Raw genomic sequence first — 13,912 nt, 5'->3', positions numbered from 1 at the left:
GTGCTAGAATGAACACTGTACACTGATGCTGAAATGAGACTCCGAAGCCATTTTTACTGCTTACGGAATGGCACTCTCAGGCAGACACACATTCCGAAAGTGGTTACAACACGCCTGTGTTTGAGTTGCCAGCTCCCCTGTTGCTGCCCACAAATGGTCCCTGCCTGTCAATCACTTTGCGAATAAATCTTCCCTGTGTGTGACAACGAAAATTAATCTTGACACATTATGCTACGCATTACCAATAATCATTCAAACTACATAAACATGGGCATTGCGTCCAACTCTAAATAAGGCCCATAGTCTCATCACCATTCCGTCCTGCTGGTATGTTAGTTGGAGCAGTGGCCTCCTCTACAATCTATTGGGTCACCAAAGTTAATACTTGTTTAAATGATCTGTAGCCTATTACAGTATATGCTGAATTATAACATTATAACGTATTGTATATTGTAAAATCATTTGCCATGCACATAATTCTTATTTGCTGGTGTCCCCCACCCCACCCTCTCCAGGGCCCTATACCGCCTGCATGACCTCAATCACACCCTCTCGTTCCAGATTCCTATCACCATGACCAAGTATGCGTATAATGAGGCAGTAGAACCCAACACAATATAACACATTATACTGAGATTGATATATGTGCCAATAAAATATCAAATATATATATATATAAAATATCAAATATATATATGATATGTCCATGTTGCTTTACTTGGTGCCTGCGGTCCCTTCCGTTTGTTTTGATTTTCAGCTTTGAATGCTTGCTGTTTCAATTAGATTTTTGCCATGACGCTTCATGTAGCATTTTGGGTCTGCAAATTAGTTGTCCCCTTTAAGAGGGCTGACCCACCACTCTCTATTGCGGACATAATTTGTATGCCCAGAAGCGATGCTAGACCTTTTACAGCGCCCCAGGCTGGCAGAGGACCAAGCTAGCAGAGGGCGCTGGCTTTCACTTCAACCATATCCCATTTCTGCAGTACTGTATGTCCGGTGGCGTTGGCATGCGCCTTTGAGCAGATGCATGGCGATGGGATGGGACATGGTTGATGCGCAATAATGTATCCCCGGTTACGAAATACCAGTTTTGTCATGTTTTTGCAGCGTTGTTTAGCTTTTTCAGAGCTCGAGCCAGGCGAGTTCGGTAATCACTCATTTAACTGCTACATCTGTGTCTTCTGTAGGCTTATCCGACGGGGATATCCAATCCCTTGGTCGGTGGCATTCTGCTGCGTTTCGATGTTATATTCGTCTGGGCTTAGCTATTTTTGCTCCAACGTAGCTCACCGGAGGCCTAACCACTCGTCGACCTACTGGAATTTTTATTTTTCCCCCAGGGGCCCAATTGGCTTCTGAACTATATGATATGTCGTGTTGGTTAGTTTACTCCGTTTTTTTTTTTTTTTTAGGATTTTTGCCTTAAGTCTGGTTAGCTTCGTTGTTCCCCCGTCTTAGTTACGTTTTTTTGCCATGTCGGTATGGTGTGTCTGTGGTTCGACTGCTTTGTTTGTGTTTTTTCTTTCCGTATTATAAGGTGCTGCATCTGTGTGGGAGTGAACATATCTACTTAATACTGACAGAGTGGCATTTGGTTTAATAATTATTTATTGCAATGGATTAAATAAATAATAATATATAGATATACAGGATACTACCATATAGTTCAGAAAAATATTAGAAGCAGACCTGTATTGGTACAGAGGGCCTGATTCAGAGCCAGACACTGTGACAGAGCGCTCGCTCTGAATCAGGGCCGTCTTTCTTGTTTTCGCATAGCTGTGGGTGAATGCTCTGCCTTCCTGCAAGTGTTGTGTTCCTTCATTGTCAAAGGAGTGTTTGTAGTAGGGGTGAGCGGGTTCGGATTTCTGAAATCCGAACCCCCCCGAGCCCCCCCGATCCGAGTCAGGCTCGACTTTTCCCGCCTGACTCGGATCTGAAATCGAGGCAAAACGTCATCATCCCGCCTTCCGAGTCTCGCGGGTTTTGGATCCTATATAAGGTACCCGCGTCGGCGCCATTTTCTCACTCGGCTGTGGACAGTGAAGAGGGAGGGTTGGAGTTAGGGCTGTGTAGTGTATTGTAGTGTAGTGCTGCTGTTGTCCACTACTTCAAAGTCCATAGGGGCTGGCTGGACTGTGTTGTGCAGTCAGTTCTCCATAGGGGCTGTGTCCACTCCAAAGTCCTGTGCAGTGTCCCAGACCTAAAGGGGTGCTGTAGTGTTGTCCAGGGGGTGCTCTGTCCATCAGGGGTGCTCCCCCCAAGTGCTAAAAAAATAATATATTTTCTGTGTTTGTGAATTGTGTGCGCAGTAGCCGCACGTGCATCAACAAAGTAGTGCCAAGCGTGCGCCTGTGTCATTAGTAAAGGGCCGGCTGGCTTGACCGTTAAAGGGTGCTGTAACCCCCAAAGTACACTCCAGTCCAAACCAAAAAAAAAATTATTTTCTGTGTTTGTGAATTGTGTGCGCAGTAGCCGCACGTGCATCAACAAAGTAGTGCCAAGCGTGCGCCTGTGTCATAAGTAAAGGGCCGGCTGGCTTGACCGTTAAGGGTGCTGTAACCCCCGAAAGTACACTCCAGTCCAAACCAAAAAAAAAATTATTTTCTGTGTTTGTGAATTGTGTGCGCAGTAGCCGCACGTGCATCAACAAAGTAGTGCCAAGCGTGCGCCTGTGTCATTAGTAAAGGGCCGGCTGGCTTGACCGTTAAAGGGTGCTGTAACCCCCAAAGTACACTCCAGTCCAAACCAAAAAAAAATTATTTTCTGTGTTTGTGAATTGTGTGCGCAGTAGCCGCACGTGCATCAACAAAGTAGTGCCAAGCGTGCGCCTGTGTCATAAGTAAAGGGCCGGCTGGCTTGACCGTTAAAGGGTGCTGTAACCCCTAAAGTACACTCCAGTCCAAACCAAAAAAAAAATTATTTTCTGTGTTTGTGAATTGTGTGCGCAGTAGCCGCACGTGCATCAACAAAGTAGTGCCAAGCGTGCGCCTGTGTCATAAGTAAAGGGCCGGCTGGCTTGACCGTTAAAGGGTGCTGTAACCCCCAAAAGTACACTCCAGTCCAAACCAAAAAAAAAATTATTTTCTGTGTTTGTGAATTGTGTGCGCAGTAGCCGCACGTGCATCAACAAAGTAGTGCCAAGCGTGCGCCTGTGTCATAAGTAAAGGGCCGGCTGGCTTGATCGTTAAGGGTGCTGTAACCCCCAAAAGTACACTCCAGTCCAAACCAAAAAAAAATTATTTTCTGTGTTTGTGAATTGTGTGCGCAGTAGCCGCACGTGCATCAACAAAGTAGTGCCAAGCGTGCGCCTGTGTCCCATAAGTAAAGGGCCGACTGGCTTGACCGTTAAGGGTGCTGTAACCCCCGAAAGTACACTCCAGTCCAAACCAAAAAAAAAATTATTTTCTGTGTTTGTGAATTGTGTGCGCAGTAGCCGCACGTGCATCAACAAAGTAGTGCCAAGCGTGCGCCTGTGTCATAAGTAAAGGGCTGGCTGGCTTGACCGTTAAAGGGTGCTGTAACCCCCAAAGTACACTCCAGTCCAAACCAAAAAAAAATTATTTTCTGTGTTTGTGAATTGTGTGTTGCGCAGTAGCCGCACGTGCATCAACAATGTAGTGCCAAGCGTGCGCCTGTGTCATAAGTAAAGGGCCAGCTGGCTTGACCGTTAAAGGGTGCTGTAACCCCCAAAGTACACTCCAGTCCAAACCAAAAAAAAAATTTATTTTCTGTGTTTAGCCGCACGTATATATCAAATCGATATAACATGGTAAATGGAGGACCAAACTTTCTCCGATAAAAATAAAATAGAGAAAGATCAAGAACCACTTCCTCCTAGTGCTGAAGCTGCTGCCACTAGTCATGACATAGACGATAACATGCCATCAACGTCGTCTGCCAAGGCCGATGCCCAATGTCATAGTAGAGGGCACATACAATCCCAAATGGTAAAGTTCAGGAAAATGACGTTGAAAAAGACATTTAAATCAGCTGAAGAGAAACGTAAACTTGCCAATATGCCATTTACGACACGGAGTGGCAAGGAACGGCTAAGGTCGATCCCTAGTATGTTCATGACTAGTGGTTCAGCTTCACATGACGATGGAAGCCCTCCTCCCACTAAAAAAATCAAAAGAGTTAAGCTGGCAAAAGCACAGCGAAGAACTGTGCTTTCTAAGAAGATATCACAAATCCCCAAGGAGAGTCCAAGTGTGGTGGTGGTTGCGATGCCTGACCTTCCCAGCACTGGACGGGAAGAGGTGGCTCTTTCCACCATTTGCACGCCCCCTGCAAGTGCTGAAAGGAGCACCCACAGTCCACTTGCTGATATGCAAATTGAAGATGTCACTGTTGAAGTACAACAGGATGAGGATACTGGTGTAGCTGGCGCTGAGGAGGAAGTTGGCGAGGAGGATTCTGATGGTGATGTGGTTTGTTTAAATCAGGCTCCGGGGGAGACAGTTGTTGTCCGTGGGATGAAAAAGCCCATCACGGTCATGCCTGGGCAGAAGACCAAACATTCCACCTCTTTGGTCTGGCAATATTTCTATCCAAATCCGGACAACAACTGTCTTGCCATATGTACCATATGTAAAGGTGAAATAAGCAGGGGTAGGGACGTCAACCACCTAGGAACATCCTCCCTTATACGGCACCTGCAGCGCGTTCATAAAATGTTACTGTCAAGTTCAGAAACTTTGGCTAAGACCGTAAGCAGTCCAGGGACACCTAAATCCCGTTGTCCTGTTGTATCCAAGCGCCTGCAAACCACACCGTCAACTCCCTCCTCGTCAATTTCCTCCTTAGTCAGGATCGGAAGTAGCCCTGCAGGCCATGTCACTGGCATGACTGACTCTCCTATCCGGGATTCCTCCGGAGGATCCTGCATTGCTACGCCTACTGCTGCCGCTGCTGCTGTTGCTGCTGCTGGGAGTCGTTCATCATCCCAGAGAGGAAGTAGGAACACCACTACTTTTACTAAACAATTGACCCTCCAACAGTCGTTAGCGAGGAGGATGAAGTACGACAGCAGTCATGCTGAAGCAAAACGTATAACTGAGGCCTTGACTGCTATGTTGGTGTTAGACGTGCGTCCGGTATCCGCCATTAGTGCAGTGGGATTTAGACAATTGATGGAGGTAGTGTGTCCCCGGTTCCAAATCCCGTCTAGATTCCACTTCACTAGGCAGGCGATACCGAGACTGTACAGAAACGTCAGAAAAAGTGTCCTCAGTGTCCTGAAAAATGCCGTTGTACACAATGTCCACTTAACCACGGACATGTGGACAAGTGGAACAGGGCAGACTAAGGACTATATGACTGTGACAGCCCACTGGGTAGATGTATCACCTTACGCAGCAACAGCAGCAGCGTCACCAGTAGCAGCATCTCAGAAACGCCAGCTCGTTACAAGGCAGGCTACGCTGTGTATCACCGGTTTCAGTAAGAGGCACACCGCCGACAACCTCTTAGAGAAACTGAGGGAAATCATCGCCCAGTGGCTTACCCCACTTAGACTCTCCTGGGGATTTGTGATATCTGACAACGCCACCAATATTGTGCGGGCATTACATCTGGGCAAATTCCAGCAAGTCCCATGTTTTGCTCACACAATAAACTTGGTGGTGCAGAATTTTCTGAAAAGCGACAGGGGTGTGCAGGAGACGCTTTGGGTGGCCCGAAAAATTTCTGGCCACTTTCGCCATTCAGCGACTGCGTGCCGAAGACTGGAGTGCCAGCAAACACTCTTGAACCTGCCCCGCCATCACCTGAAGCAAGAGGTTGTGACGCGGTGGAACTCAACCCTCTATATGCTTCAGAGGATGGAGGAGCAGCAAAAGGCCATACAAGCCTATACTTCCACCTATGACATAGGCAAAGGAGGGGGTATGCACCTGACTCAAGCGCAGTGGAGAATGATTTCCGTGTTGTGCAAGGTTCTCCAGCCCTTCAAACTTGCCACACGTGAAGTCAGTTCAGACACTGCCAGCTTGAGTCAGGTCATTCCCCTCATCAGGCTTTTGCAGAAGCAGCTGGAGAAAGTGAAGGAGGAGCTAAGACGGAGCGATTCCGCTCGGCATGTGGGACTTGTGGATGAAGCCCTTCATTCGCTTTGCCAGGATTCCAGGGTGGTCAATCTGTTGAAATCAGACCACTACATTTTGGCCACCGTGCTCGATCCTAGGTTTAAAGCCTATGTGGTGTCTCTCTTTCCGGCCGACACAAGCCTGCAGAGGTGCAAAGACCTGCTGGTGAACACACTGTCAGCTGAAGCGGAACGTGACACGTCAACGGCTCCTTCTTCATTTTCTCCCGCAACTGGGGCTGCCAGGAAAAAACTTAGGTAGCCTAAGCAACCCGCTGGCGGTGATGCAGGGCAGGCAGGACCAAGTTTTCACATCTGGTCCGGACTGAAGGACCTGGCAACAATTTCTGACATGTCTACTGTCACTGCATATGATACTGTGACCATTGACAGAATGGTGGAGGATTACATCGGTGACAGCATCCAAGTAGGCATGTCAGACAGTCCATACCTGTACTGGCAGGAAAAAGAGGCAATTTGGAGGCCCCTGTACAAACTGGCTCTATTTTACCTGAGTTGCCCCCCCTCCAGTGTGTACTCCGAAAGAGTGTTTAGTGCAGCCGGGAACCTTGTCAGCGAAAGGCGTAGGAGGTTGCTTCCACAGAATGTGGAGAAGATGATGTTCATCAAAATGAATTATCAGCTCTTCCAGGGAGACCAGCCTCCAGAAGGTACAGAGGGACCTGTGGTGGTGAATTCAAGTGGGGACGAGTTAATACTTTGTGAGGATGAGGATGTACACACTGAAGAGGGTGAGGAATCGGTGGATGAGGAGGATGAGGATGACATCTTGCCTCTGTAGAGCCAGTTTGTGCAGGGACATATTAATTGCCAGCTTGTTTTGTGGGGGCCCAAACGAACCAATCATTTCAGCCACAGTTGTGTGGCAGACCCTGGCGCTGAAATGATTGATTTGTTAAAGTGTGCATGTCCTGTTTATACAACATAAGGGTGGGTGGGAGGGCCCAAGGACAATTCCATCTTGCACCTCTTTTTTTTCTTTGCATTATGTACAGTTTGGGGCCTAGTTTTTCTAACTGCCATCCTGTCTGCCACTGCAGTGTCACTCCTAGATGGGTCACGTGTTTGTGCCGCCCACTCGTGTCGCTTAGCATAGTCATCCAGCTACCTCGGTGCAACCTTTTGGACATAAAAACACTATTGTGAGGTGTGAGGTGTTCAGAATAGACTGGAAATTAGTGGAAATTAAGGTTATTGAGGTTAATAATAGCATAGGAGCAGAAAAACCTACAAATTCTGTGATTTTAGCTGTTTTTATGCTTTTTTTAAAAAAAATACAGATCCAAAACACAAAACCCAGAACCAAAAACACGGAAGGGTGGTTTTGGCAAAACCAATCCAGATCCAAAACACGAAGAAAGATCCAGATCCAAAACCAAAACACGAAAAGTGGCCGGTGCACACCCGTAGTTTGTAGGTGTGCTGGTTCTGGTGCGTGGTTGGATGTGTTTAGGAGGAAGGTTAATACTGCAGTGGTGAGGTACATGTTGGAGAATGGTGGTGGTGTAGTGGAACATGTTTTGATTAAATTCTGGGATGCACATTTGTTTCGTGGAGTGACGTGCATTTTAGTCCTGTGGGGTTGGCTATTATTCTGAGCAGTTTTGTCTGCTGGTGGAGTTGTTTCTTACTACAGGGTCGAGTTATGGTGGCGGCGCGTCGGTTTAGGCCTCACCTGGCAGAAAAGAACGACACTTGGAGTTAGTTTATGTTAATAGTTATACTTAGTGGGTGCGCTCTCATTAATGTGGAGTAAGGCGATGTTTCAAATTCCGCTGCCTACTCCATGTGACACCACAAGAACCCAGCTAGCGAGATCTTCCACCAATAACAACCGCCCGTTGTTCCCTTAGAACTAGGATACGTTCACCAGTACTTAGGCGGCCGCCTGGACTTATGCTCGAGGTAGTAGCGGCTCACATGGAGATACAGGGGAATTCAATATGTAAATAATGTACATTTAGGACTGACACAGTTGATGATGATAAGGATAATCGATGGTCCAGATGTCGTGAGAGTACAGTTTGGTTTTTTAGACAATAGCTTGGGAGCCGATGGTGTGGCAGCTGTGCCAATGGTGCAGCAATGGTGCGGCAATTATGCCGATGGTGTCGCAATGGTGCCGATTGTGCGGCTATAGCCATAGATAAACAGTCTAGGGTTAGTAAATGGCTCTGAGAGCCGATGGTGCAGCAACTGTGCCGATATTGCAGCGATGGTGCCGATGTTGGGGCAGTTGCCGTAGATAAGCAGTCTATGGTTTAATAATGGCTTTGAGAGCCGATGGTGTGGCAGGTGTGCCGATGTTGCAGCGATGGTGCCAATGTTGGGGCAATTGCCGTAGGATGAACGTTGGCAGCACGGGAGCTGCTGGATATGGCTAGGAAGCCGTTTGGAGATTGGTGGTAGCACGGAAGCTACTTGAAGCAGTTAGGAAGCCGTGTGGGAGTTCAGTGAACCAGAGAACAGGAACAACCTGACTCTGCAGCCAGGCTGAGGGAACTCACACACACTCTATAGTCGGCCTGTGTCGGCCTGTTGAAACAAGCATCTGAGATGGTCTAGGCAGGGGCATAAACAGCAGACAGGTGGATTCAGATGCTGCAGTAACACATAATGGAGGCAGTGAGGTGGAAACACTGCAGGTAACAAGATAAATGCAGACAGACAGGACTGTGGTGTAATACTGCAGGGCTGAATGGAGACAGGATCCAGATTCAATAACCAAAGTACTCATGAGACCGGCAAGCACAAGGAACTGAACACAGCAAACATACACTTGTAGTGACACAGTATAACCAGCAATGAGATCAGGGCTGGGTGTATACTTATGTGAGGAAGGATCCAATCAGAGACCATTCCTGGAGAGTGATTCCTAATTAAAAGGCATGTGTGTACCTGCTCTGCAAGGAGAGAGCTAGTTAATTAGTGAACACATGAAACAACACAAACACAGACAGACCTGAATGACAGGCAATGAATTGACACAGATAATACAGGATTTCCAGCTTCCAGCAAAAAGCCTGAACAAGGATAGGACATGATGCAGTATCCCAGTAACAAATAAGACTGGGAATTGCCACCAAGATGATTTGCTAACCGCAAATCCTAACAGGCGACAGCCAATTGTCCTGGATGGGAAATGGCTATACCACCTGGACATGTGTTTGAAGGTAAAGGAGAGTTGATCACCAATGCTTGGCTTGTGTGTGTGTTTATTTGAGTTGTTTGGTTGTGATTGTCCTGTGCGTTCTTTTTCGTGCAGTCACCATTATTAGTATTAACTTATAGTGTAAAATTTAATGACTTGTCAAAAATAAATCTGACAAAATATTTAAATATCAACACTGTTGTCTGTGTCTTTATTTTTAGAAGTTAAGTTACATTGTATTTAAGAAGGTTGTTATATGGAAACACGATAGTACACGTTAGTGAGTTTAGGAATGTTCTGGTAGCGTGTCATGTTGACACTCTCCCGTTTTCCAGTGGCCACACCCATTTTTGACACGTGTGCCATTGACGTGCGCACACAGTTGGGTGGGCTCTATTTTTCATCTTGCCCTGGGCGCCAAATATCCTAGTTACACCTCTGCCAAGTGCGCATTTGTGGAAAAGCACAGTTGTATTCCTTCCCACACTTCAACTAATGTAATACCAATCCTAATACACAAAAATGATGCATGCAACGAATAGCAATATGCTGTCCCCTTTCTGGTGTGGATTCTTTTAAAGGTAAATGAAGCTAAACTGAGTAGTAATTTGAGTAAAAAATAAAAAAAGTTTAAATACTGAACAGATTGATCCTAACCTGGCCGTACAGTAGGTTGGACACTGAAGTCACATATCACTTTTTCCACCATGTATTTTTCCGATAGACCCGTAAACTTAGGAAATTAGGAGCAGATTCTGGTCCTACACCAACAGCAACGAGAAGCAAAGTGATTTTATTGTTATCATTACGGCTCCCTTTTTTCATAGACTATATAAACTATAAAGTCAGTAAAATGTGCAGTATTCAATATAATATGGAATGGATGGCTACAGAATGGTGATGCAAAAGAGAAACTTGAAACACATATCACTTTGTATGTCTGTGGAATTGCCTCCTAATGTTTGTGGTAAATTTTGCTTTGATTTAGCTTATTTCTACTTCCAATACTTTAGGCTCTATCCTGATCAGCCCATACCATACCTCAATCATTCTCATAACTTGGCATAAGTCTACCCACAACTCTATAGACTTTGTCCCATTGTGTACAGTGGAAATCAGGACTGTTGTAGGGTAGATAATATTACCAATATGTCATGCCTTCAGCATAGGGTTTGTTATGTTACACTAATTCACATTAGCAGCCCCACCTAGTGGTCAGACAGCAGCAGTTTAAATCTGATCTATTTTGTCCTTCTTAACATTCCATAGCAGTCTAGCAATGCATTCTGGGCTAAAGGAGCTGTAAGCAGCCATATTCCTTTTCACATGGTCCCAGTCATCATTACATATGCTCAACCTGGTACAGCATCCGATGGTGAGTTCTAAGCTTCAACTGTGCCATAGATCTGCTTAGCCAGTTATGTACTGCATGTTAGCTGTACTATGTGACACTACAATCTATACTTTGCATACTGTATGTTTCATATTGTTTGCATATCCCATGTTATGTATATATTTGCCTTGCATTCCCATGTACATATAGTAATCGCTTTTCATTGTTTGTTAACAGTTTTACCATTAGTTATCATCACTCATCACATCACATGCACACACACGTGCACATTTGTTTATACGCATCGATCTGTGTACATCCACGCAAGTTCCTCTATCGAATAATAAACTCAGTTCTTCAGATCACATTTTACTGGATTATTGGAAGATAGAGTATTGGTTATGCTGGCTGCTCCAAATTTGTCAGACACTTAGTGCGGGGCAGTACATTAAAACATCGGGCTCCCAGCGTGTGATGCATATATTTGACTTCGTCAGCACCTTGTCTGTCAGCAAGTGGGACACATACTGACTTACAGATCTGTTACACTGCCAGCCAGAGCTATTTGCATATGACAGTACAAGAGTTTCTATACAGTCTAACCGTGGCAGCTCAGCAATAGGAGTGCCGCCATTGACTACACAGGAATTTCACACTGTCAGTACAGCCACCTACATACGGCAAGACAACAGTCCCTACACATTCAAACAGCCTAACAACAGTCCAAAGACCTTGACTACTCAGAGACCTGCTACAGTGTCAGCTCAGTTATCTGCACATTACAATACAGCAGCCTCTACACAGTCAAGCATTTCCATTCCATCATCATGTCACAGAAAACGACATCTTCATACAAAACAAGGTCCCAAGTCTCTAGTTCCTCCAAATCTTTATCTGTTAGCAATGCAGCCATAATGGCACGTGCATAAGCGGAAGCTGCAAAAGTGCGGGCCACCTTTGCTGAACAAGAGATGCAATTGAAAATAGAAAAATCATGATTAGAAGATTAGAAGCAGAGAAAGGAATAGAGAGATCACGTCTGGAAGCAGAAAGATCACATCTGGGTGCAGAAAGAGATATGGAGAAACAACTCCTAGAAGCAATTAGTGAGAAGCTCACTGCAGAGAAGGAGGCAGCAGCTGCTATCGCTGAAGCAGCATTCTTAGAGTCTGTAGAACTTCTTAATATAAGGAAGATCAATGTGCTTGATGCAGAGCTTGGATCGCAGAATTCATTGCAACGCACATCAGAATATGTAAATCAAGCATCCAAAATGGACAGCAAACCTCAATTAGTACAAAGCATGCATTCAGATTTTGTCAGTGAAACAAGCCAAACACACAATGCAGTGCTTCCATTAGTCATCAGTGAACTGCAAACTTGCAAACAAGAGAATTCTAGACACAGGGAACCCATGAGGGACAACCTTCCCCCCACACCAGGTGTCTGAATCCGCAGACTACAACAAAGGCACAACTACCTGCACACAAAAGTGGTATGATACAAGCCAACAGGAACCATACAATCCTAACAGGTATGACCATGTACAATTTACTCACCATGTTAATGCACAAACAGCATCTCCTAGAGCCAATCAAGACACATTAGACTTTACCAAGTTTCTTGCTCACTATGAGCTATCACAAACGGACTCTCAAAGTTCAATGATCGCCCTGACAGCTTCAGAGCCTAGCAATCCTCTTTCCAAAATGTAATTAGAAGGTTAGGCTTTTCACATAGCGAAGAGATAGACCTTTTAATTAAATGGCTTGGGAATTAATCCACTGAACATGCAAGAAGGATAAGAGTAATCAATATTAACCACCCTGAGAATGGCCTTAACAATATTTGGCATAGATTAAATGAGTGCTGCAGCTCACCAGAGATAATAGAAATTGCACTATTCAAAAGAATTGATGATTTCCCTAGGTTATCTAACAAAAGCTATCAAAGACTGAGATAATTAAGTGACTTACTAATGGAGCTTCAAGTAGCCAAGTGTGAGGGAGACTTACCAGGACTTGCCTTCCTTGACACAGCCAGAGGCATTAACCCTATAGTGCAAAAGTTACCTTACAAATCTGCAGGAGCAATGGCTCACCCATGGATCCAAATATAAGCAGGGGCACAACGTGCCATTTCCACCATTCTCTGTTTTTGTGGACTTCGTGCACCAACAAGCTAAGACCAGGAATGATCCTAGTTTTGCCTTTACCCTGACTAGCTCAACCCCTATTCTACCTAAACCCCACAAAATGTCAGTCGCAGTTCACAAGACTAATGTGCATTATACAGATTCTTCCCACAGGTCTACCTATTCTACTCATCAAGAGAACAAAGATAAAGATCCTGCCAAGCAGTGTCCCCTGCATAACAAACCGCATCCTCTCCTGAAATGCAGAGCCTTCAGAGAAAAGTCCCTGGAGAACCGCAAAGCGTTCCTAAGAGAAAACGGCATCTGCTACAAGTGCTGCTCTTCTACAACCCACCTTGCCAAGGATTGTAAGGTTAGTGTTAACTGCATAGAATGTCACAGCACAGAACACAACTCTACACCCTGGACCTTCCCCATTGACTTTACAACACAGAGCACGGCAGGGAGCTCAGTGTAGAGCAAAGAGACAGTACTGCAGTCATACCAGATATAACTTCACAATGTACTGAAGTCTGCAAAGAAGCTATTAGCAGCAGATCTTGCTCCAAAATCTGTTTGGTCAGAGTCTACCCCAACGGCCAACCAGAGAAAGCCGTGAAACTTTATGCAATCCTAGATGATCAAAGTAACAAGTCTCTAGCCAGATCAACCTTCTTTGAGACCTTTAATATCAAAGGACCTAGCACTCCAGACTCCTTAAGGACTTGTGCAGGGCGTTTTGAGACCATGGGGAGAAGAGCTATCGGCTATCAAGTCGAGTCCTTAGACGGAAAGACATGCCTTCCCTTACCCACTATCATTGAATGCAATGAGATCCCTGATAATAGATCTGAAATCCCTACACCAGACACAGCTATCCATCATGCACATTTGAAATGTATAGCACATCTGATACCAGAAATGGACCCACTAGCCCAGATAACTCTACTCATTGGGAGAGATATCTTACGAGTCCACAAAGTCAGAAGTCAGATTAACGGTCCACACAATGCTCCTTATGCTCAAAGATTAGACCTAGGATGGGTCATAATAGGAGAAGTATGATTTGGAAATGTGCATAAACCAGCTACCGTCAACAGCATGCTTACCTGTACTTTAGAAAACGGACGCCCTTCTCTATTTCAACCATGTCACAATCACTTCCTCATAAAGGAATTACCA

The sequence above is a fragment of the Taudactylus pleione genome, unplaced genomic scaffold (assembly GCF_031769625.1).
Source record: "Taudactylus pleione unplaced genomic scaffold, aTauple2 ptg000009l, whole genome shotgun sequence".
Lineage (NCBI taxonomy): Eukaryota > Metazoa > Chordata > Amphibia > Anura > Myobatrachidae > Taudactylus > Taudactylus pleione.
The sequence above is the reverse complement of the archived record's forward strand: the minus strand, read 5'-3'. Positions refer to the sequence as shown.